General features: G+C 41.5%; 1 protein-coding gene and 2 long non-coding RNA genes across 6 annotated transcripts in view; 1 reads left to right on the forward strand and 2 right to left on the reverse strand.

Annotated features, from left to right (window-relative positions):
• Positions 1–6,992, reverse strand: part of SOCS6 (suppressor of cytokine signaling 6) — a 38,801-nt gene extending 31,809 nt beyond the window's left edge. The window contains exon 1 of one of the 3 annotated variants that reach the window (XM_053250115.1): positions 6,265–6,992. The gene's annotated coding sequence lies outside the window, so the exon portion shown is untranslated. Of the gene's footprint in view, positions 1–5,542; positions 5,753–6,264 lie in introns of those variants that run through there. The other 2 variants (XM_053250112.1, XM_053250114.1) reach the window with 2 other exon arrangements.
• On the forward strand, positions 6,009–12,953 carry LOC128324922 (uncharacterized). Of its 2 annotated transcripts, none has more exons than XR_008307167.1 (4): positions 6,009–6,224; positions 6,882–7,039; positions 10,008–10,099; positions 12,630–12,953. It is a non-coding gene; the product is annotated as an uncharacterized LOC128324922 (long non-coding RNA). The 2 variants fall into 2 exon arrangements; XR_008307166.1 differs by lacking the exon at positions 12,630–12,953 and adding an exon at positions 11,774–12,575.
• The window catches only part of LOC128324923 (uncharacterized), a 35,998-nt gene continuing 24,328 nt past the window's right edge, over positions 12,592–24,261 (reverse strand). The window contains exon 4 of the long non-coding RNA XR_008307168.1: positions 12,592–14,493. This is a non-coding gene — a long non-coding RNA (uncharacterized LOC128324923). The remainder of the gene's footprint in view (positions 14,494–24,261) is intronic.

Consider the following 24,261-nt stretch of genomic DNA (forward strand, 5'->3'; position numbering starts at 1 on the left):
ACATGTGTTCTACAACAATAATATGTATAATCTTTTTCAGTGTCTTTAATTGATATCTTCTGTATTCTAAAGTTCTAGACTAGAGCTACAACTGACTGAAGATTCAAAGCAAGCAAGAGCTTTTACACCTACAGAATACTTGCATTTTTTTCTCCCACAAAACTGTGGGATGAGGCCAGTTCACACAAGTATGTTCATAACCCAATAACTGGAGCATCATGATGATTTACAAGGCATCATAAATCCAGCACCAAGAGACAGAACTTTAATACCACCAGAAACTCAATACCATGAGATAAACTCATACATGGTTGTAAGTGGTTAAGCGTTAAGTAAACAAACAATGACAAAACAAGCAACAAACATACTATTTCCTAGGGTGTACATCATGAGGTATTTTGGAAGAGACACTTCATTATGCACCTCTGCTTCTCATTTTTAACATACAAGTAAATCTCTTACCCATCCCCATGAATAGCAAAAATAAAGCCTCTTTTGCTTTTTACATGAGAAGGAGGGATTACAGAGTCCTTTGTTTGTATCAGAGCTTATGCAGGATCAAATCAATAGGTGGAGCTAATGTTGCTGGCCCTTATGCCCTTGCCCACTTCAGAATTATGGCCAGCATGTAGTTTTTACTTGCTAACTAGGACTCTGCACACTTAAAATGGCCTGCATCCATTGTCACTCAATTTTGTTACTCATGAAATGCTTTCATTTGAATATTCTTCCTGTTATGTGAAATAAATAAAACATGCCTAACATCATAGTCTTTACTTGCTGCAAGATCAGAGATATACACTTCGTGAATGACATAGCTGCCATATTTAAACATGGTTAATGAATATTCCATTTCAAAAACTCAACTTGTTCTGATAGTATCATTATACTTGTTTTAAAAGAAGCACATGTAAGATGTCACCTGAAGTCACTTTCACAACACCAGCTGCATTTTCTTGTAACTTTATTGCTTGATGCTACTGTAAATGTAACACATTATGTACTTCAAATGGAGTGCTTGGTGAACAACAAACCAAATGTATCTTCTAACACTCTAATTTCCAGACACATAATTTCCCTGAAGTGACACCAGAAGCCAAACAATGATAGTATTATATTTCATTGTAGTGTTTTGATGATGTTTTACTAACATTACTTATTACCTCTCCGAGCTGCTAAAAGAGAAAAAGCTAAGCCTACTTGAGTATACAGGTGAAACTCAGAAAATTAGAATATCGTGCAAAAGTCCATTAATTTCAGTAATGCAAATTAAAAGGTGAAACTGATATATGAGACAGACGCATTACATGCAAAGCAAGATAAGTCAAGCCTTAATTTGTTATAATTGTGATGATCATGGCGTACAGCTCATGAAAACCCCAAATCCACAATCTCAGAAAATTAGAATATTACATGGAACCAAGAAGACAAGGATTGTAGAATAGAACAATATCGGACCTCTGAAAAGTATACAGTGTACTGTGCTTGATTGGCCAGCAAACTCGCCTGACCTGACCCCATAGAGAATCTATGGGGCATTGCCAAGAGAAGGATGAGAGACATGAGACCAAACAATACAGAATTGCTGAAGGCCGCTAATGAAGCATCCTGGTCTTCCATAATACCTCATCAGTGCCACAGGCTGATAGCATCCATGCCACGCCGCATTGAGGCAGTAATTGCTGCAAAAGGGGCTCAAACCAAGTACTGAATACATATGCATGCTTATACTTTTCAGAGGTCCGATATTGTTCTATTCTTCAATCCTTGTCTTCTTGGTTCCATGTAATATTCTAATTTTCTGAGATTGTGGATTTGGGGTTTTCATGAGCTGTACGCCATGATCATCACAATTATAACAAATTAAGGCTTGACTTATCTCGCTTTGCATGTAATGCGTCTGTCTCATATATCAGTTTCACCTTTTAATTTGCATTACTGAAATTAATGGACTTTTGCACGATATTCTAATTTTCCGAGTTTCACCTGTATTAATGATATATAATATAATATCATTATATATATATATTTATATATAAAAACCAACGCAGAAATCATGAACACACAAAACTGAGAACAAGACCCACAGAACTCAATAAGAATTGATGCAGACAATATCCAACAAGCCCAAATCAATGCATGGGAGATCCCTTCACATGCAATTCAATTCCCTTGCAATTCAAATCCCTTCAAGCAATTCAAATCCCTTCACATGCAATTCAAATGCTAATTTAAACTAGTATTTGAACTGCATATTTAGGAACTTTTTGGATAAACTGGATAAACTTTTGAAAGGAAACGGTGGGCCAGAATACTTTCTTTTAACTAAGTGTGTGTATATGTATATGTGTGTGTGTATATATATATTTATTTATTTCACATTTTATATCCCGTTCTTCCTCCAAGGAGCCCTGAGCGGTATACTACATACTTAAGTTTCTCCTCACAACAACCCTGTGAAGTAGGTTAGGCTGAGAGAGAAGTGACTGGCCCAGATTCACCCAGCTAGTATCATGGCTGAATGGGGATTTGAACTCGGGTCTCCCCAGTCCTAGTCCAGCACTCTAACCACTACACCATGCTGGCTCCTATAGGATCAGGCTCAACATGTTAAATGCTAAAACTGGATTTTCTGCGTACTTGCATGGAGGAGCGATAAGAAAAATGAGCTCATAACTACAACATTTTTTAATGTACTCATAGGCAGCCTCATGTTAAACGAGGACTTGACAAATTCCAGGCACCATGGAGCCATGGTGCCTAGAAATTAAACCATGTCACCTAGCTTAGGATATTCAGAGGTAGAGTTATTTAATAAACTCTTTATTTGTCCAAGGCAGCCCTGTATATAACTTGTAAAGGGGATACTGAGAAGCCCATTTATCCCACCCCCTCCACAGTGTCCACCACTAAGCTCAGTAATTTTGTTAAGTGTCCATTGTCTGGCTCCTAAATTTTTGGCTGGCTCCTAGATCATAAGGAAATCTGTCAAGGCCTGTGTTAAACTTTTCTAAGATGTAATTAAAACATCATACCTAAACCCTAAACCACTCCAATGGTCTGGAGATACAAAAGTATCAAAAGTTAAGCTTTTTGAACAAGTTAGTACGTTATATATCCAAATATCACTAATTGATTCTAAATGTTTTCTTGGCAAACCTCTTTCTAAATTTCTAGTAAGGAGAAGTCAACAAATATACTGGCTTACACATACCACACAGAGAAATGTCGACAAACAAGAGAAGCATCCGTGCTACTGCAAAGCTGTGCAAAGCACATCAGCACAGCTGTGGAGGCAGGCTGCTCCGTGCCTACAAAACATTGTGTAATCACAGTTGCAATGCCATTTCCACTGGGAATAAAGAAAGTAGCGGTGCAACTGTGATTAAGCAATACTTAGTGGCCATGGAGCAGCCTACACTGATGTACAGCACTGACGTGCTTTCAAGAGCCTTACAGCTCCATGGGCACCTCTGCACCTCTCTAACCCCTCAATGTTTCTCTGCAGGGTACATGAGAAACTGCGTTAATGAATAGGAAGGTGAAGCAGGCAAATCTTGGGAAGAGGAATTTATGAAAGTTGATTGCAGAAAGAGAATGTAATGAATAAGGAGAATTGGATCATGATGGTGGAAGGAAAGTTGCATATGATAGAGATGTATATCATTTTTTGCTACTTGTAAGAAAACCAAGGATATAAAGGGTGAGAGTAGCACAATGCACAGAACTATAGTGGTGTATAAGGATGGTTCCATACAGTGTTCTAATTTTTTTTATCTGCGTGTGGAATGAGTTTTGTTCTTGGTATGATACTGGAATGGGTGTGATACTGGAATGAATATGAAGGCAGTGTGTGCACACATGCATTCAGAGTGGAACCTTCTTGATTAAACCTGAGCGGGATCAAAAATTAACTGAGCGGACATCAAAAAATATGTGAGCACGTGCACATGCCACGCCTTAGAGGGAACACTGGTTCCATATATCAAGAGGGGCAAACCTACATGTATTTTAAGGGACTTTTCAGACAATTCATTTACTATGCAGTAAGCACACAGTTGTTTCTGAGGTTCTGCTGGCAAAGCAATATGCAACATTTTGTCATAGGGGAAATGTTCCCCACCACAAATTCACCCTCCACCTTCAGTTTTCTCATTCATTGGTTTCTGGGATGCCATATGTACTATGTTTATGACAGCATCAAAGACTTCTATGACATCACTGGTTGCAAGTGACAAAGTCAGTATTACAGCACCAAGAATACAAACTGCTTCATAAAAATATCTGAAAAGAACCTTCCATGTAGGCTAATTCTCTGCTTTGGAGATCAAGGTTCAAAATCAGCAGTGTCTGCTTTAAGAGATCAGTATCCAGAAAATTAACAGCCAATACCTCTAACTGTAACTCTTTTACCCTTATAGGACAGAAGAAAAACATATTTCCTCCACCCTGCTGATAAACTGGGCCACTGTGCTCTGGAAAGTGGGGCTAAAGAATGAAACCACGCTAAACTTCTGTTTACATTTTTGACTGATTACAGATTACTTGGTTGCCTAGGAATTATTTTTGCCAATTATATATATTTTTTAATTAAGATAGATACATTTTGGTTTGTGTTGCATTTTTAAAGAAAATTGCTAACAGCCATGGTACTACTTTCGAATTCTGCTCTGAAATGAACTCAAATTCCTATTTTACTATTTGTATGAACATGCTAAAGAATAAAAGAAAAATAATTGGTTGTAACTGAACAGTTACAGGAGATCAAGACTGGATAGTACTCTAACTGGAATTTAAAACGCCCAATTCTAAACTCTTTAGTTAAAAGTCATTTTTTCCAGCTGGACTTACTTGCATATAATGCATTCAGAATTTAGGCATGTAGACCCAAATAAATGTTTTAAAAGGGGGAAAGCATTTTATAAAGTAATGGTCTGAGGGGGCATAAAATGTATTTATGAGCCATTTTTCACATCTTCCTCTTGTTACATTTTGCCCTTTCACCATTGTCCAAAGCCTCCTTTGTCACTGTGCCGCTTAATGTTTGGCATTATTTTGGATCATCTCAGAAATGGCAATAAAGCAAATAGTGTGTAATGTAAAAAGTGTAGTAAAACTAGAAATACAAAAGATAAATGTAAATAATACATTTCATTGGATCAACTTCTGCCCAACAAAGAGTTCTGCAAAACTTGAAAGGTTGCATGCCCCAACATAACACCAGAGTGTATCCAACAAAAATGGTATCGATTTATCTACTTGGAAACTCCTACACATTGGAACCAGCAAGACAGTCACTGACTCTTCAAGTAGTAAGTTGAGAGATACTTCTCAAGATGGAGGTGAATGACATAATAATGTGCTCTGCTAATGAGTGTTTACATCAGAAAAACCACTGGACTCAATTTAGTTGTGAAATTAAGACACCTATCTCACGACACAATCAGTTGTCTAGCCTTTCATTGTTTCTGTTGTGGAAAAGAAGAAACGAGTGAGTATGACTCCCAGATTATGTGCATAGAAAGACTTGGATCCCCCTCACCTTCCATTTGTCTCTCTCCTCTCTTCTTCAAGCATGTTGGCTCTCTCCGTCCTGCTGAAAGGCAATTCTAAAAACTATACAGATGCACCCCCAAACCCTGAGCCTTCCAGCCTTGATCTTGAATATTTGAAACTGGAGAGTGTGGGGGAAGGGAACATTTGTCGTGGTGGTGGTGGTTAAGAAAAGATTTTTAAAAACAATGTTTAGAAGGAGGGCGTAACCCTGTAAGTAAGTTTATGAACCAGACTCTCCCAGATACCCATAAGCTGCAAAACGAGTAAGCGATCCAAATTTAGTTATTTCGGACGATCTGAGATGAATGGGGCGATCCCACTTCTTGAGCAGACATCGCACCATTCAGGGCATTTGTTTGCGAGGCAGAGGTTGCTCGTATGTGACACACCACCCGCCTCCCCGGGGCAGAGTGACAAAACTACGAAGAGGGTACCCTAGCTGGCGACCACACTCTGCCCGCCGCCACCGCACTCGCAGGCCGCAGCTCAGCCCCATCTCTCTCCCTTCATAGGCCGTGCCACTGGAAACACCAGATGAAACAAAAGGAGAGAGAGCGGAGAGCGAAGCGGGGCCGCGCCAAGCCAGGCAGGACGATTTCCCCACTAGAGGCCGCAGCTTCCCCCGCTGCTCCGGGCCTGGCTGGCTCCCCAATATCCACTGAGGCCTGGTGGGTTCCCCTCTCCGGCAAACACACAAAACACACTCACGCAGTCTTGGGAAGGGCCCCGAGCGCGCCGTGCTCTTTCTCCACACAGGGGGACTCACCGGGAGCTCCAGCGGCTAGTGGTCGCGGCGGCGGCGACCGTGCGGTGCAGAGTCCAGGCCGGCCGGGCTCGCGCGCCGGCTCCGCCTCTGCCGGGCTCCCTTCTCGTAGTCGGTCGCCTCCGCCGCCGCTTCCTCCTCCTCCCTGCTCCTGGCGTTGCAGTTGCCTCCGCCTCCTCCTCCTTCTTCTTCACCCCCCGTCTTCGCAGGGGCGCGAGGGGGGCAGCGGAGCCGCTACCGCCGCCGTCAGCCCACATACAAGAAAGCTTCACACGCGCCCGCAGCAGCCTGGCTGAGGGGACCGAGCCCAAGTCGGCGCTCTCGCCCTCGGCCGATGCGCTGGCCGCGCACTGACTGACACCCGCGCGCGCAGTGCACAACAAGGAACCCCCTCACTCGCTCGCTGCGCTTCTCCCCTCCCGCTCCGCGCAGACGGTCACCCCCCCCCGCCCCGCCTTCTCCCACTCCTTTCCCCTCTCTCCCAGGGTGGGGGTGGGGGGGTGATGCCAGGGTCACTTTCGTCAGCACTTTCAAGAGCAGTGTCACTCTTCTTCCCCCTCAGATGGCACAGAGTACGATCATCACACACGAGGCGGCGGGGGTTGGGGGAGAGAGACTGCGTGGTCCTCATATAATCATGCCTTGAACGGAGTTCAGGGGGCCGTGCGCCCTATAAAGTGTGCTTCAGAAGGAGGACTGCAGCCTCAATGCCATTCCCACGTACGTTCTCCACATACAGATAATAAGAGTTGCTGCCTCTTTTGCATTAGGTGACTCCCCGCCCACTTGTGTTGCACCCCCTATGCATTATGTTGAGTCTCTTGGATATCGGCAGTAGCAGAGAGTATCAGAGAGTAAAAAAACTAGATTCAATGTGAACTAGATAGTCACTGTATTCATAATGGGGATGTGAATGTGAGTGCCTATATATTGTGAAGTGTGTTTGTATGTGTATATCAGCAAGGGACCCATTTTAAACTCTTGTCTCTGGGCCCACTCCAACCTTGCTATGCCCCTGTTTGGCAGGCAAGAAGAGGTAAGGGCAGAGAAGAGCGTAACAGGAGCTAGGGGAAGGGAGTTGTCAGTGTTGGGATGTCAGTTGTACAATTTGTTGGGAATACCTCAGGTTTTTGAGCAGAGCTGGTTCATTTAGCACTGATTTTTGCTGCAACTGCACTAGCTGCTGATTCCTTTCCAGGCTCAATGCCTGGTTATGACCTTTAAAGCCCTAAATAGCTTGGGTCCAAAATACCTGAAGGACTATCTCCCCCGCCCCTCTGCTCTCCTGACATGAGCTGGCCTGCTCCCTGAGATCAGCTGCAGAGGAGGCCCTCCTGGGTATTCTACCATTGGTGGCAGTGCTGTCCTTAAGGCAGGGCAAGCAGGGAGACCGCCTGAGCTCCGTTCTTGTTGCTGCCATTAAAATTAACTGGAAGGGGGCCTTGTACTGGCTGATTTGCCCCAGGTCTTGCACCTTGCCAAGGCTCTCTAAGGACACCTCTGAATGGTGATGGGACCAATGATGGTGGGACAACTGGTGAACATGCAGGAGGAGAGGGCCTTCTTGCTAGCAACACTCGGACTATGGGACTTGCCCCACTGGTCCTTTGTTTCTTTCTGGCACCATTAAAAAACCAATTGAAACTGACCTTTAATGCCTGGCCTTAATTTTCAGGGGAAGCGGGGCCTTCAAAGACCTTTTGGTCCAGGCTCCAGAATTACCTAAATGCACCTCTGATTGTCTGCATATGTATACATGTGTAACTGACAGTACATGTATTCATCTTAAAAGTCAACTTGGGGACTGGACCTCAGAAATGTAGAAATGTCGAATACAGAACATATATAATGCTATAGGTTGGGGGACACATAGTCTTGAAAGCAGTGGGGGAGGGTTTAGAATAGGAATAAGGCTAGATCTACATAATCTGTAGTAGTATGAGATAGTAGAGTTCTGCAGTGGTAAAATGAACAAAACTAATTTATAGTGCAGTTGATGGTGTACATTTCTGAATTATCTACAAACTCACTGCAAGTAGAAATCTAGTGCAAGGAGTAGGCTGGGCTTTTATTTTACTTATTGTTTACCTATTGTTGTCCTAGTATTTTACTCCCAATGAGGTGTTTATATAGGGGGGCATTCAAAAATCATAACCCCCCCCCTTCTAACCTCTGTAAATGTATACCACAGCACTTCTCAGTGGGCTGTTTATGAGAACTGATCTTCTGATCCAATCTGATCCCAATCGGAGTGAATTTGTTCATTGTTGCACAGGGGTACTCCACATTGAATCAATCCAATAGTGCAGGTAGCATAGAATTGATTCAGTGCATTGAGCCATGACAGCTGGGGGCCAACAGCGTTTTTCTTCTTGTCCTTCTTTTCTTTTTACTGAATAAAAGTGAATGCCACTTTTATTGGCATTTTTATTAGAAGCAGAGGGTGTTTAAAAGTGGTGCTTTTTTCGTTGGCAACTGCCCCATAATGGTACATGAGTGGTGTTGCATCCTTTCCCTAGTGCATTACTGTGGGGAAATGGCACCCCTGTATGCATAAAGGCTGTTTCAGACATTATGCCAAATATATTTAGTATTTTTGTACTTGGAAGTAGCCTTTTGATGTCTATCACTACTGGATTGAGGGCAAGGATATGCTACAAACCTTATTTTGCTGGCTGTTTTTCAGAGGGTGAGGCTGAACCATGCTACTGTTCTCCTACCTACATTATGAAGTGAAATGTCCATGGTGATGTCTGGGAGAAGAGGGCTGTCTCTAGTTTGTGTGGGGCCAAGGCGAACATAGATTGTGTGGCAGGGGGGTGGGCCATGATGAATTAATATTGTTCCAGTCCTGCTGGAACTAGAAGAGACTCTGCGGGGCAACCACCCCCTTGTGCCCCTCCCCTGCTTTGGACAGGGAGCAGGCTAGGCTATGGGGAACTATGTAATATGCTTAGCGGACTTTTTATTAATATTGAAGGTTGGAAAAATTTTATTGCTCCTGGGATTGCATTCTGTTCTTTCTGTTTACTCATGTCATGTGAAAAACAGAAAAAGAGGATGGTGGGCTTGATACAGCTTTGGTCTGATCCAACATGGCTCTTCTTATCAGCTGTGATACTTATTGGGTTGCTTCCATATATGGATATGCTGCTATGACTGGCATGGTTTTTTAAAACTAGCACATAAAGCTTTTTCCTCATTGGTTTATCATCTTTAGCCTTGGCTGTTCCTACTGCAGTGGTAAAGCCCACACCAGCTGAAGAAAGAATGAAAAGGTGGGAGTATGCATATGAAGAAAAATATTAGGAACATAAGAACGAACAGCCCTGCTGGATCAGGCCCAAGGCCTATCTAGTCTAGCATCCTATTTCCCAAAGTGGCTCACCAGATGCCTCTGAAAAGCCCACAGGCAAGAAGTGAGGGCATGCCCTCGCTCCTGCTGTTGCTCTCCTGCAACTAATATTAAGAGGCATCTTGCCTCTGAGGCTGGAAATAGCCTATAGCCACCAGACTAGTAGCCACTGATCGACCTGTCCTCCATGAATTTGTCTAAGCCCCTTTTTAAAGCCGTCTAAGCTAGAGGCCATCACCACAGAGAATTCCATAGATTAATTAAGCGCTGTGTGAAGGAGAAGTCTGATTATTATTATTTCTGTCTTTCCTCTTTCCTCCCCACTATTGTCAGTGTTTCCCTAAAGGATTTGAAGATAAATGGACAGGAGTGGGGCACAGAAGAATGGGTATCCTTTTAAGATTATGAAAGATGATCCTCACAGGGTAATTTATTTATTTATTCATTCATTCATTTATAGTCATTCATGAGGTGTATGGACGGGGAAGGAGATTAAGAAGAAAAGAGGCATCTTACTATAGTATACTTAAGTTTCCTTTCTGAAACTGCCTCTTAGAATGGAGATGTTTCAGAAAGGAAACTTGTGTATACTGTAGTGAGAGGCCTCATTTCTTCTTAATCTCCCTCCCCTTCCATATACCTCATACACATGGGTTTGCCTACTTCTTTAGGTGGAAAACAAGCTTTCTTTACCTGTGCCAGTGTTTTACCTAAAGAGAGAGTTGAAAAAGGTGTGGACTGTGCTAAGCCATGGCGCCTTTTCATATTTTTGTTCTCAAAAAATTTGTTTTATAAATCTTGCTTTATCCCACCCCCTAAATCTATACTATGTGCATACAGAATATGAACTATTTCATATGGAAAAATAACTACTACTCCTAATTACTTTTCTCATGCTTACTGGAATATTGTGAATGAGTTTGACAAAGGATATGACTACTCCTGTCTAGGGATGTGCATGAACCAGGAGGAGGGGGGATTAGGCAGGGAGGGTGCCCTTAGCTGCCCCACCGCTTCCCCCACCCGGCCGGTGCTCTCCCCAAAAGCACTGGTGAAGGGCTGCAGTATAACTCCATGCAGCCAAGGTCAGCGTTGTACTGGAAATGGCCAACGAACATGTGCATGGCACGCACATTGGCCATTTCTGGTACAACGCTGACCGGGACTGCAAGGAGGTATGCTGCAGCTCCACAGCAGTGCTTTTGGGGAGAGTGCCGGGGGGGGGGGGGAGTGGCAGAACAGATAAGGGCACCCTCCCTGTCCCTGAAAGGACCCCCCCCATCCCCAGTTCTGAACTGACTTGAACATCAGACTTTCGAACTGGTTCAGTGCTCCATAAAAGGCGCACCAAATTAGTTTGTGCATATCCCTACTCCTCTCCAGCTCAGGGATTACAAATTCAAAAATATTTGTAAGTACAATGCCTTTTTTCTATATGCATGCTATGCTATAAATATGCTATGCATGCTATATAAATGCTTCAAATCAGAATGTGCCAGAGTGTCCAAAAATAATCTGAATATTTTAAATTTGACCATGTATTCTGTTCTGACATTTAGCTGGTGTGCCTCTGATTACTTGGAGCAGATTCAGGCAGAATACGTTTTATGCTATAGCAAAGAACAAGTAGGAATGATGGGCAGGAAGAGAGACACTCTGAAATATGCCAACACAGATCAAGGGGTATTCAAGTAGAGTTAGTACTTGCTTCCTTAAATAAGAAACTTGTAAGTGGAATATGTACACTGCAGAAGGCAGCAAAAGAAAAAAGGTGGTAGATATACTGCAAAAAATATAGTAATTCATAATATACTGGGGTTTTTTTAAATAGTTTGAAAATATTTAGGATTCCTGAATCTTCCTCCTATAAAACAATTGATTTCTTACAGACACACAACTAATCAAGCAGGATTTTTTTTTAAAAAAAATTATACACATGAGGCCTGAATTGATCAAGATGATTGATTGACTGATTGAATTGGGAAATTAATATACTGAGCCAGATTAAGACATGTATCTCTGCACATGCTCACATACAAGAACCATTATGGTCAGTTTGCATAACCATAATCATTTTACTACCATAACTTTACTTTCAGGCTGAATGACTTCATGGCAGAAAAATATCTGGAACTTTTTTTTGAAAATGGTACAGTACAAATACTGCTGTTGCATCAGCATGGACCCATCAAATCTTATTAGTCTTGAAATTCAGATCCATGTCCTGATGCAATCTACCTTAAGAATGGGTCATTTGTCAAATCGTGGACAGTCTCGATAAGGAATTTTATGGTTTCCTTAAACTAGTAACAGTCAAAGCTGATTGTTTAAGCAATTTCTTATCTTGCAAATATGTATCACATTCTACAAATACATATAGTCATATGGTACTTGCATTTTTAGAAGCAGCATTAACATTTTTATTATTATTGTCTTAATTTCACATAGTACAAAAAGTTTAAATGTGGAGAAATTGCACTTCATAGCAATGCATGTTGTTCTTAATTAGCCTTAAATGCTAATTTTCCCACTTGCACTGAGTGAACACTAAAGTCATTCACATTAGAAATGGCATATACTCTGCCATTAAAACATTTTTATGTCCTTTGACTCATCTTTAAATAATTAGCCTCTTTGCTGCTATATTGCATCTTTAGTATATAATGACAGATCATTGGAAGAAGCAATTAAAAGTTTTCCAATGGTAGTAAGGGAGGAATCATTTTACTTGAATACTTGTCTAATTTTATGCTTACTTTGATGAATAAAGGGTTTTAATGCAATATTTAAGCAAAATACTTCCCTTACAAGTTTGAAATGATTTTATTCATATTAATATCTATAGACTGCTTTTCCAGCTTACAATTTTGAAACAATGCAACTTAGAATTTTAAAACAATTAAACAAATCATAACAATTATTTATTTATTTATTTATTTATTTAAAAATACACAGTGCAGCAGAAAAATAAAATAATACAGACAGCAAGCAAGTCAAATAAATCATAGGAACACAGGAAGTTGCCTTGTCAAGTCAGACCCTTGGTCCATCTAGCTCAGTATTGTACACTGACTGCCAGTGGCTTCTCCAAGATTTCAAGCAGGAGTATTCCCCAGCCTTATCTGAAGATGCCAGGGATTGAACCTAGAACCTTCTTCATATAACACAGATGCTCTGTCATTGAGATACAGATACAGCCCCATTGCACAAACTGCTGTAGGTGGAACATTGGAAGATGCCATCTACTGAGCTAGACCATTGGCCCATCAGCTCAGTATTGTCTGCTGTGACTGGCAGCAGATCTCCTGGGCTTCAGGCAGGAATCTTTTTCATCCCTACCTGAAGATGCTGGAGATTGAATCTGGGACCTTCTGCATCCTAAGCAGATGCTTTACTATTGAACTATGGACTCATCCAAATGCTTGATAGGTTTTTAAAAATCATAATTAATGACCTAGCACAGTGTTCTTCATTGCATGGCCCACAGGCTGCTGGTGGCCTGCACAGAGCCTGCTGGCAGCCCCCAACTTGCCTCTCACTCACTCCTTCATCCCCTGCCAAGGGGTGCACTCCTTCCTCATGCCTTCTGCCATGTCTTCAGAGTGGCGGCAGGAGGCAGGAAGGACAGGATGGTGCCTGGAGAGCACCTTCAGTGCACACCCTCCCACTTGCCACTGGGATGTGGGCCACTTGTGGGGGGGTGGCCATTGGGCTACAGCAGAAGGTGTGGGTGCATGCCAGCAGCTGCAGGGTGCGCGCATGTGTAACCCCTGCCACAGAGTCAGTGACTTGGTTCAGGCTCGTGCATGTGGTCAAGTAACTACTCTGCTGTGAGTAGACACAGAGGGAGATAATGTCTATCTGTCTGATGCATGAGACAGAAATTGAATCAGCCCTAACCGCTTGCTTAGGTGAGCAGATGTGTATTATAAAGGGAGGGGGATTTATTTTGTTTGGCTGTTTTGTGTATGTAATTACAGATCTGTAATTCTTGAGTTTGTCATGGAAATCTGCTTGGAAACAGTGCTTGGAAACAGAAGAGCTGGATCAAGCCAGGAATTCAAATTGTGTGGTGTTTTTGGTTAATCCATTCCTTGATCCAGGCCAACTTTTGAATGGAGCTTTAGTTACTTGTATTCCAGTCCTGGAATAGAGGCAGGGCTAACAAACAGCCAGCAAGAGCATCCAAAGCCATCTGCATTTGCCTCTCTATACATATAATATCTGTTTCATTAAAGTACTACTCACAGCAGAGTAGCTACTTGACCACACCCACCAGCCTGAAGCAAGTAATACACATGCTGGTGGAGGCGGCAGAGGATGCGCCGGTGCCCCTGCCACATAAACCAGTGAAGGTTACTGGCCTAGCAAAAGGTGTGCCATATAGGGCCCAAAATTAATTCATGGTGAGTGAGTTCCACAGCCTGGGTGCTGCTACGAAAAAAGCCCTCTCCCTTGTCACTTTCCATCACGTCTTTGGGGTGATAGGACATGGAGCAGGCCTTTATCTTAACAAGTAGGCAGGCTGCAATCATTAAGATAATCCGGTCTAAACCACATCAGGCTTTAAAGTCCAAACCATATATGCCTTCAAGATTTTGCCTGGAAACAAATCAGTTCTGCATGTTCACCTTTTGGAGCAAATGTTTGCATGTTCATCTTTTTGGCAAAACACTGGCATCAAACCCAAATTCATTTATCCTAGGTAGTTCCCTTTGAAGATAATACATTCTCCACTGGCTTCAGCTGAGTCTTCACTCCTTTCCTATTATGGTATGCTACCCTTTTCCTGGAAGTAGAGCTCTTCATCTCAGCTGTGCTATGAATGGCAAAGAGATATTAAAATTCCATCCACTATTGGAAAATACACACTTCAAACTTTCTTCTAATACAAAGAGCCAGAACACAATTCCGCCCCCACCCCCACATACACACTATTGAAAGTACATTGTGGACAAGATCAGGACACAAACCCTCACTAGAACAAATCCTGCAATTAAGCACACATGCACACACAAAGTAATAGTAAAGATGAAGAATATGTACATATGCATGGGATGGGAAAAGATTATGAACATTCTAATTTTTTGCTGCTCTTCCCTAGTATTTCCCTATTACTTTCTCCAGGAGCATTCTCTAGGATTAAAAGCCCTCTCTTTGAAGAACAAGCAAATGTTTAATCCTCTTTTTTTCAACTTTTATTGTGAATTATCAACAGATACTATTTCCAATTTCTAAAATAAAAGGATACGACGAATACAACAAATATCTATAAACCGCTTTTCAACAAAACTTCCCAAAGTGGTTTACATAGATATACCCCTGCTAACTTGGCAAAGAGGCACCTTTTAACATGGTGATTCTCTTTATTTAGCAGGGGGAGAGTAACTGGCCCTATACACCCCCAACACAGTACCTCCAGTAACTGTTGCTGGTGTCTATCTTATGTTTCTTTATAGATTGTGAGCCCTTTGGGGACAGGGATCCATCTTATTTATGTATTATTTCTCTGTGTAAACAGTCCTGAGCCATTTTTGGAAGAGCGGTATAGAAATCGAACAAATAATTATTTAATAATAATAATAATAATAATAATAATAAGCAGATTAGCAGATTAGCAGATATGAAGCCAGAATTACACAACACAGGCAGAATCTCCAATTCCAGTCGAATCAGAGACGTAGATTAGCAGATATGAAGCCAGAATTACACAACACAGGCAGAATCTCCAATTCCAGTCGAATCAGAGACATTTCTACCAAAGCATAGAAGGAGAAACTGCAAGAAACCTAGACACACCAAATAAAGAAGAAACAGTGCAATTCTGGGGAAAATGATGGGACAATCCAATAGATTATAATAAAAAGCAGGCTGGATGAAAGAGGTCAAAAAATGTAAACAACAAATGCAAGATCTAATAATAACACCAGAATTAATTAGTAAAAGAGCAAAGAAAATTAAAAAATTGGACTGCACCAGGCGATCATGAACTGCATGGCTTTTGGCTAAAACACCTAACAAGCCTTCATAAACAACTATCAAAACAGTTCAATCACATTTTGCAAGGAGGTGATATTGAACAATGGCTAACTGGGAAAACTCATCTCATCATGAAAGACCCAGCAAAAGGTGCAGTTCCAAGTAATTATAGACCGATAACCTGCCTGCCAACCATGTTCAAATTATTAACTGGAATAATAGCAGATGAAGTCATGCAACACTTATTAACTAACAAACAGCTTCCAGGTGAACAGAAAGGAAATTGCCCGAACACCAGAGGCACAAAAGACCAGCTGCTGATTGACAAAATGATTTTAGAAAATGGCAAGAGAAGAAAAACAAATCTAAGTGTTGCATGGATTGATTACAAGAAAGCCTTCGATTCATTGCCTCACACATGGATACTAAAATGTTTAGAAACAACTGGTGTCAGCAAAAACATTCTGATATGTATAAAAAAAAGCCATGAGCATGTGGAGTACACAGTTAACAATCAATGGCAAGACACTTGGACAGGTTAGCATTAGAAGAGGCATTTTCCAAGGGGACTCACTATCCCCTCTGTTGTTTGTAATCGCCATGACCCCACTTTCACAAATACTAAACAAAACAGGCCTCGGATACCAAACATCTAAAACATCTAGTAAAATCAACCATCTGCTGTACATGGACGATCTGAAGTTGTATGGAAAGTCCCAGTCAGAAATCGAATCACTGCTAAGCACTGTCCGTATATTCAGTAGCGATATAGTAATGGAGTTTGGACTAGACAAGTGTGCTGCATTAATAATGAACAGAGGGAAAATAACAAAAACAGAAGGAATAGAACTGCCCAGTGGAAGCAACATCAAGAACCTGGAAGAGAAAGGACATTACAAATACTTGGGCATTCTCCAGGCTGATAACATCACACACACTGAAGTGAAAAGAAAAATTGGAAGTGAATACATCAGGAGAGTTAGAAAAATCCTCAAGTCCAAACGCAATGGCGGGAACACCATACAAGCCATAAACACCTGGGCTATAACTGTTATCAGATACACTGCAGGAATAATAGACTGGGCCCAGGCAGAGCTAGAGACACTGGATCGTAAGACCAGGAAAATCATGACCATCAATCATGCTCTACACCCCCGCAGTGATTTAGGTAGGCTATACCTCCCTCGCAGCTCAGGCGGAAGAGGAATGCTGCAAGTCCATCAAACAGTAGAGGAGGAGAAAAGAGGCCTTGAAGAATATATCAAGGACAGTGAAGAAGATGCACTGAAAATGGTCAATAACACAAAACTATTCAACACCAATGAAAGAAAGCAGGCCTACAAGAAAGAACAAGTCAAGAACCGAGCAGAAAAATGGAGAAATAAGCCCCTGCATGGTCAATATTTGCACAATATAAGTGGAAAATCAGACATCACCAACACCTGGCAATGGCTTAAGAATGGTTACTTGAAGAAAGAAACAGAGGGTTTAATACTGGCTGCGCAAGAACAGGCACTAAGAACAAATGCAATAAGAGCAAAAGTCGAAAAGTCCACAACAAAGGGCAAGTGCCGCATTTGTAAAGAAGCAGATGAAACCGTGGACCACCTAATCAGCTGTTGTAAAAAGATCGCACAGACTGACTACAAACAAAGGCATGACAAGGTAGCAGCAATGATACACTGGAACATCTGCAAAAAATACAAGCTACCGGTAGCCAAAAATTGGTGGGACCATAAAATTGAAAAAGTTGAAGAAAATGAAGATGTAAAAATATTATGGAGCTTCCGACTACTAACAGACAAACATCTGCCACACAATACACCAGATATAACTGTAGTCGAGAAGAAAGAAAAACAAGTTAAAATAATCGACATAGCAATACCAGGGGATAGCAGAACAGAAGAAAAAGAAATAGAAAAAAATCACAAAATACAAAGATCTACAAATTGAAATTGAAAGGCTGTGGCAGAAAAAGACCAAAATAATCCCAGTGGTAATTGGCGCCCTGGGTGCAGTTTCAAAAGACCTTGAAGAGCACCTCAACACCATAGGGGCCACAGAAATCACCATCAGCCAATTACAAAAAGCAGCTTTACTGGGAGCAGCCTATATTCTGCGACGATATCTATAACAATTGGCAATAAAATTCAGCCATCCCAGGTCCTTGGGAAGGACTCAATGTCTGGATAAAACAAACCAGTCAATAACACCTGTCTGACTGTGTAAACAAGAAATAATAATAAAATTGTTCCCTGTCCCCAAAGGGCTCACAATCTTAAAAAAACAAAAAAACATAATATATACACTATCAACAGCCACTGGAGGAATGCTATGCTGGAGATGGATAGGGCCAATTGATCTCCTCCTGCTAAATAAAAGAAAGAGCCAGCGTGGTGTAGTGATTAGACTGCTGGACTAGGACCGGGGAGACCCGAGTTCAAATCCCCACTCAGCCATGATACTAGCTAGGTGACTCTGGGCCAGTCACTTCTCTCTCCGCCTAGCCTACTTCACAGGGTTGTTGCGAAAGAGAAACTTAAGTATGTAGTACACCGCTCTGGGAGTGGCATATAAATGTAATAAATAATAATAATAATAATTAATAATAAATAATAATAAAAATACATAAAGAGAATCACCACTTTTAAAAGATGGCTCTTTGCTCAGTTAGCAGGGGGGATCCTTCAACCTGGTCAGTGTGGATTCACTGAAATCAGTAGTACTAAGCTAAGTCACCCATTATTGTTTACAGCTTGATGAACATAACAGCTAATGTCCATGCTTTGACAGAATGCTCAGTAACTTTATCCTCTTTTGATATATTTCCTGCCAAACTTCCCCACCACCAAAAACAAAACAAAAAAAAACTTCAAAGAGGAACTGAAAGGGTTTCTCAGCTCTAATTTCATGCAGCTGATTTTGGAAGGAGGAAGGTAGTTGCTAGTAACATTTGTGTTATGGTGCAGAGTGTGGGCTGGAGTCATGGTGCCACTATGATTTGTGGCTACAGAGGTCCATGTTGCTCTCAGATGAGGTATATACATGCATGGATTTTACATGCTGGTGCAGTCAGTTTATGAGACTAGGGTTGTGGGATGTTGCAGTCTTAATGCCACATGAGTTAATGAAAAAGAAATGCTGTCAACTGATTTTAGTGAAGCAGGATTTTACCAAGACGCCAAGTGATTTATTTCAGGTCACATGGGAAATCTTCATGAAGATGGGAGTAGAACTAGTGTATTTAAGTCCCAGATGCAGACTAAACACAGCTTACATTGTTCAATCCAACTATGTTTCTTTCATCTGGCATTTTATATCTCTGATTTCCCCTAAACTGCACTGATCAAGCTGCAATTTTCTTCAGTGTTACATCAAAAGTTCCATATGATGCACTAGTTCACATACAATGAGCAAATGCCTTTCATTTCCACTTTCTAATGCTTTCTGGGACCTATACAGCACAATCCTATGGATGTCTACTCAGAAGTAAGCCCTATAGAATTCAGTGGGATTTATGCCCAGCTAAATGTGTATAGAATTGAAGCCTTCAAAAACTAGTAATAAAGTAGAAATTGACACCTGCATCAGCTGGGGAAAGAAGACTGCCTAATGTGCTGCTGTTTAGCTGCCAAAGAAATGCATAAAAGCCAATTTAATGTGAAGGATTTTCACATGATTAACTATTCAATTGTGCTGCATCCTCTTTCCCAGCAGAGCGGTGTCAGCAGTTGATAATACCCACTCCTTCACGTGCAACTTAAATTTTGGATAGTTAATCCCAGAGCTGGTGATGCTATATAACCTAATATATGGAATATGGAATTTTATTATGAGAGCCTGGCAGAAAAGGCTGGCCTTTCATAAAGAAGTGGGTGTGCTAAGCAAAATGTGCCTATATAGCACTCATAAATTCACACAAAGAATCGGTTGCAGACCTACATTGCCACTAATGTTCTTAAACAATTGAGGCAGAAAGTGTATGATAGTTGTCTTTAGTTAAATATTTAAAAGTGACAGAGGGGAAAGTCCACACGATAGTAAGAACACAAGTGGTCTTGGTCCACTTAAAGGACCAAGGCTGCATCTTTTCCTGGAATGAAGGTCCTAGATCTCATCATATATGTATTAATCAGTCTCAAGGAGTTATTCTTAGGGCAGCTTGACATGTCACACTGGCAAGTAAGGCTTTGCCAATTGCTATTTGCTGGTGAGTGAGCGAGCCCTTCCTGCAACAAATTCTGGTGTATCACCTGAACCTGCCTGCCTGTGTTCCCTCTAACAGGTCTTCCCAGATGTGGTTGACTACAACTCCCAGCATCCTCACCTGCAATAGCCTTTGCTTGGGGATTATGGGAGTAATAGTCACCAACTCCTAGCTGCCCAGCTAAAGCAAGCAGGCACCTATACTGGGCAGCAGCAATACAGGAAGTTGCTGGAGGCGGACGATCACTTCAGTGACAACGACAAAGGCATCATTTCATACTGCACAGGAGAAGGCAATGGTAAACCACTCCTGTATTTTACCAAGAAAACCACATGGATAGAAAAAATTGAATGATTGTCAATGTAGTGCCGGATGATGGGCCCCTCAGGTTGGATGGTACTCAACATACTACTGAGGAAGAGCTGAGGATCTCTCAGAGTACCAATGGTGTTTATGATGCAGTTAGACGAAAGCCTTTTGGACGTCTAGCAGCTGATGTTGCAGTGTGGGAAAAGAACATACGAAGCTGAAAAGGCAGAATTACGATGGGAATGTGGAATGTAAGAAGCATGAATATGGGAAAGCTCAACACAGTGAAAGATGAAATGAATCGACTACAGATTGACATCTTGGGCATCAGTGAATTAAAATGGACTGGAATGGGACACTTTCAGTCAGAAAACCATACCATTTACAGGACACGAAAACCAAAGAAGGAACTGTGTTGCGTTCATAGTCAGGAAGGATATAGCAATGACAGTACTTGGATACAATGCGGTCAGTGTCCGACTAATATTAATGAGGTTTCATGGACAACTCTTTAAGATGACAGTTCTTCAAGTCTATGCCCCAACAACTTGTGCAGAAGAAGAGGAAGTTGATGAGTTTTATGCTCAAGTTCAGTCTGAAATTGACAGAACATGCAAGCAAGATGTGATGCTGGTGGTTTGAGACTGGAATGCCAAAGTTGGAAAAGGTAAGGAGGAAAACACAGTTGGCCTATATGGCCTAGGAAAGAGAAACGAAGCAGGAGAACGACTTATTAGTTTCTGCCAAGCCAATGATCTCTTCATTGCTAACACATTCTTCAAACAACCAAAGTGGCGCCTAGAAACATGGACATCACCAGATAGAGTACATAGAAATCAAATTGACTACATTATTGCTGCAAGGAGGTGGAAGAGCTCAGTTATAACAGCAAAGACATGCCCGGGTGCCAATTGTGGAACAGATCATGAACTGCTCATGTGCAAGTTCCAAGTCAAGCTAAAGCGGAAAAACAAAGCTATCCAGCTCCCATGATATGATCTTGAGAATGTACCCACCATTTTCAAGCAGAACATCAGGAACCACTTTGAAGTTCTGAACCTCATTGATAAGGAACCAGAGGAATTGTGGAATGCAATAAAAGAAGTTGTTAAGGGTGAATGTGAAAAGAGACTGCCAAAGACCAAGAAACAGAAGAAAGCAAAATGGATGTCAGAACAGACAGTTGAAATTGCCAAGAACAGGAGAGAAGCCAAAGTCAAGAAAGATAAATACCTCAAAAAGAAACTTAATAGGAAATTTCAAAAAGCTGTTAGAAGAGACAAGACCTAGAGGATGGAAATAGACACGGAAAAACAAGGCAAGTTTTCCAGAAGATCTCTGAACTCAGAGGGAGGTTCCAACCTCGAACTGGTATGTTAAGGGATGCCAAAGGACAGATAGTAACTGACTTGGAGAAGATCAAACAGAGATGGAAGGAGTATACTGAAGATTTGTACAGCAGGGACATCAACATCCAAGATACTCTAGAAGATATTCCCTACTTGCAAGAACCTCTAGTATGGGAAGATGAAGTTAGATCAGCACTCCAGTCATTACCAAGTCGTAAGGCTACAGGAATTGATGAAATAACTACAGAAATATGGCAGGCAACAGATGAAGAACCTGTCAAGGCTCTAACCAAACTATGCCAGCAAATTTGGAGAACAATACAGTGGCCAACAGATTGGAAGAGGTCAGTCTACATACCAATACCAAAGAAAGGATACATAACAGATTGCGCAAACCATCACACAATATCCTTAATTCCACATGCTAGCAAAATAATGCTCAGGATCATCCAGTGTAGGTTAGAACCCTATGTGGAAAGGGAAATGCCAGATGTTCAAGCTGGTTTCAGAAAAGGCTGAGGAAAAAGAGACATTATTGCTGATGCACGCTGGATAATTGAGAAAGTCAAAGAATACCAGAAAGAAGTCAATATGTGCTTTATTGACTACAGAAAAGCCTTCGATTGTGTTGACCATGTCAAGCTGTGGAATATCCTTAGGAAAATGGGCATCCCAGAACACCTCATTGTTCTCATGAGAAACCTATAAACAGGACAGGAAGCCACAGTCCAGATGGAACATGGTGAAACAGACTGGTTCCAGATCGGCAAAGGAGTAAGACAAGGCTGTATACTTTCTCCTTCTTTATTCAATTTATATGCTGAACATATACTGAGAGAAGCTGGACTGGAAGAAGATGAGCATGGTTTTAAACCTGGAGGAAGACACATCAATAACCTGCACTACGCTGATAACACCACTCTGATACCTGAGAATGTGGATGATCTGCCAGCTCTAGTAATGAAAATCAAGGAGCACAGTGAAAAAATGGGACTATGACTAAATGTAAAGAAGACTAAATTAATGACAACGGGTACAGCAACCCGCTTCAGAATTGACAATGAAGACATTGAAGTGGTGGATAGCTTCTGCTTTTTAGGATCAACCATCAGCTGTAAAGGATCCAGCTTTCAAGTAATACGCCACAGACTAGCACTTGGTAGGGTTGCAATGAAGGCCTTGGAAAGTTTGTTTAGATGCCGTGACATGTCTATACCTACAAAGATTAGAATTGTTTGGACATTGGTTTTCCCCCTGACACTCTATGAATGCAAAAGCTGGACTTTGAAGACTCAAGATAGAAAAAGCATTGACGCTTTTGAACTTTGGTGCTGGAGAAGACTTTTGAGGATACCATGGACAGCCAGGAAAACAAACAAATGGATCATGGAACAAATCAATCCAGAATGTTCACTTGAAGCACAAATGACCAGGCTCAAACTATCATACTTCAGACACATTATGCGAAAACCCAAATCCCTTGAGAAGTCCATAATGCTGGGAAAAGTTGAAGGGAAGGGAAGAAGAGGATGACCAGCAGCAAGGTGGATGGACTTGATTACGACAGCAATGAATGCACCACTGAGAGACCTTAAAGGCCAAGTTGAAGACAGATCATCCTGGAGATAATCCATCTATGTGGTCGCTAAGAGTCAACACCGACTTGATGGCACTTAATCAAGCAACCATTCAGTCAACAACATCTGGTTATCCCTGTTAGAGGGAACACTGCTGCCCACACACTTCCCTCCAGGAACCCATCTGTAAGCAACTTCAAATCTAAGTGTGAAGCTGCCTTTACAATGTACTTCACATGGGGCTGATCTGATTAGGGTTCATCTGATACAGAATGCTGTCTCCTTATGCTATGAACTTGCTCAAATGTTTTGCCATGGTTGCACTGACTGCTGCTGTACTTCTAGGCACCAAAGGTGACAGTTTTGTCCTAAATGACTCGGACTCTACATACTTTAGGTATGTCCCCACAAATAACCTCCTCCCTCCCTTCCCTCACTAGAATTCCCATCTTGAAAAGATAGAGAAACAATTTCCCCAGTCTATATTTGCTAGAAGTCTCTCTTCTGAAGTGTGAGTGAGAGAGAAAGGCGAACACTTTCTCACCTATGGAAATATGGAAGCTCTTTCTATGAGGTGTGATCGGTATTGGGAGCTTTCAAACATACAACCCCCCCATGACTTGAAAGTTATATAGTCCACAGGAGCATACTATCAGACATGCATGTTTGGATCAGCCCTTCATCTCTGCTTTTCAGTACAACCAGGCACTGTGGCTAGGCAATTAGTGTGCGACATTCATTCCTGACTACCAAATGCTATTGCTTTATTGTTCCCCTCCTTGAGTTATCCAGCTGTTCCCTTTTTTGCTGCATTTAGAATGCTGATTCACTGAGGTGCAGAGAGGGCATCATAACTGTGAATGGAATTGTTTTGAAAACATAGAAAACATCAGTATGCATGCTTCTACAAATTGCTTGATGAAATTAATAAATGCATTGGCATAATACTTTTCTTGTATGCAAATAATTCTCACAGGCTATTTTTCATATCAATGCTTCATGTGCATATGCTAATTCACTGTTATACTTCTTAATGTTATAGCTATGAGGAGATAGGCAAAACATTTGGAAGGACTGCTTTTTTCTTAATCAAAGGACGTAACTTAAGAAAGCATTGCATGCAAATATTTATAACTTTCTTCTGACAATCAAAATTTGGTCTGTTT

This window comes from Hemicordylus capensis, chromosome 4, assembly GCF_027244095.1.
Source record: "Hemicordylus capensis ecotype Gifberg chromosome 4, rHemCap1.1.pri, whole genome shotgun sequence".
Classification (NCBI taxonomy): Eukaryota; Metazoa; Chordata; class Lepidosauria; order Squamata; family Cordylidae; genus Hemicordylus; species Hemicordylus capensis.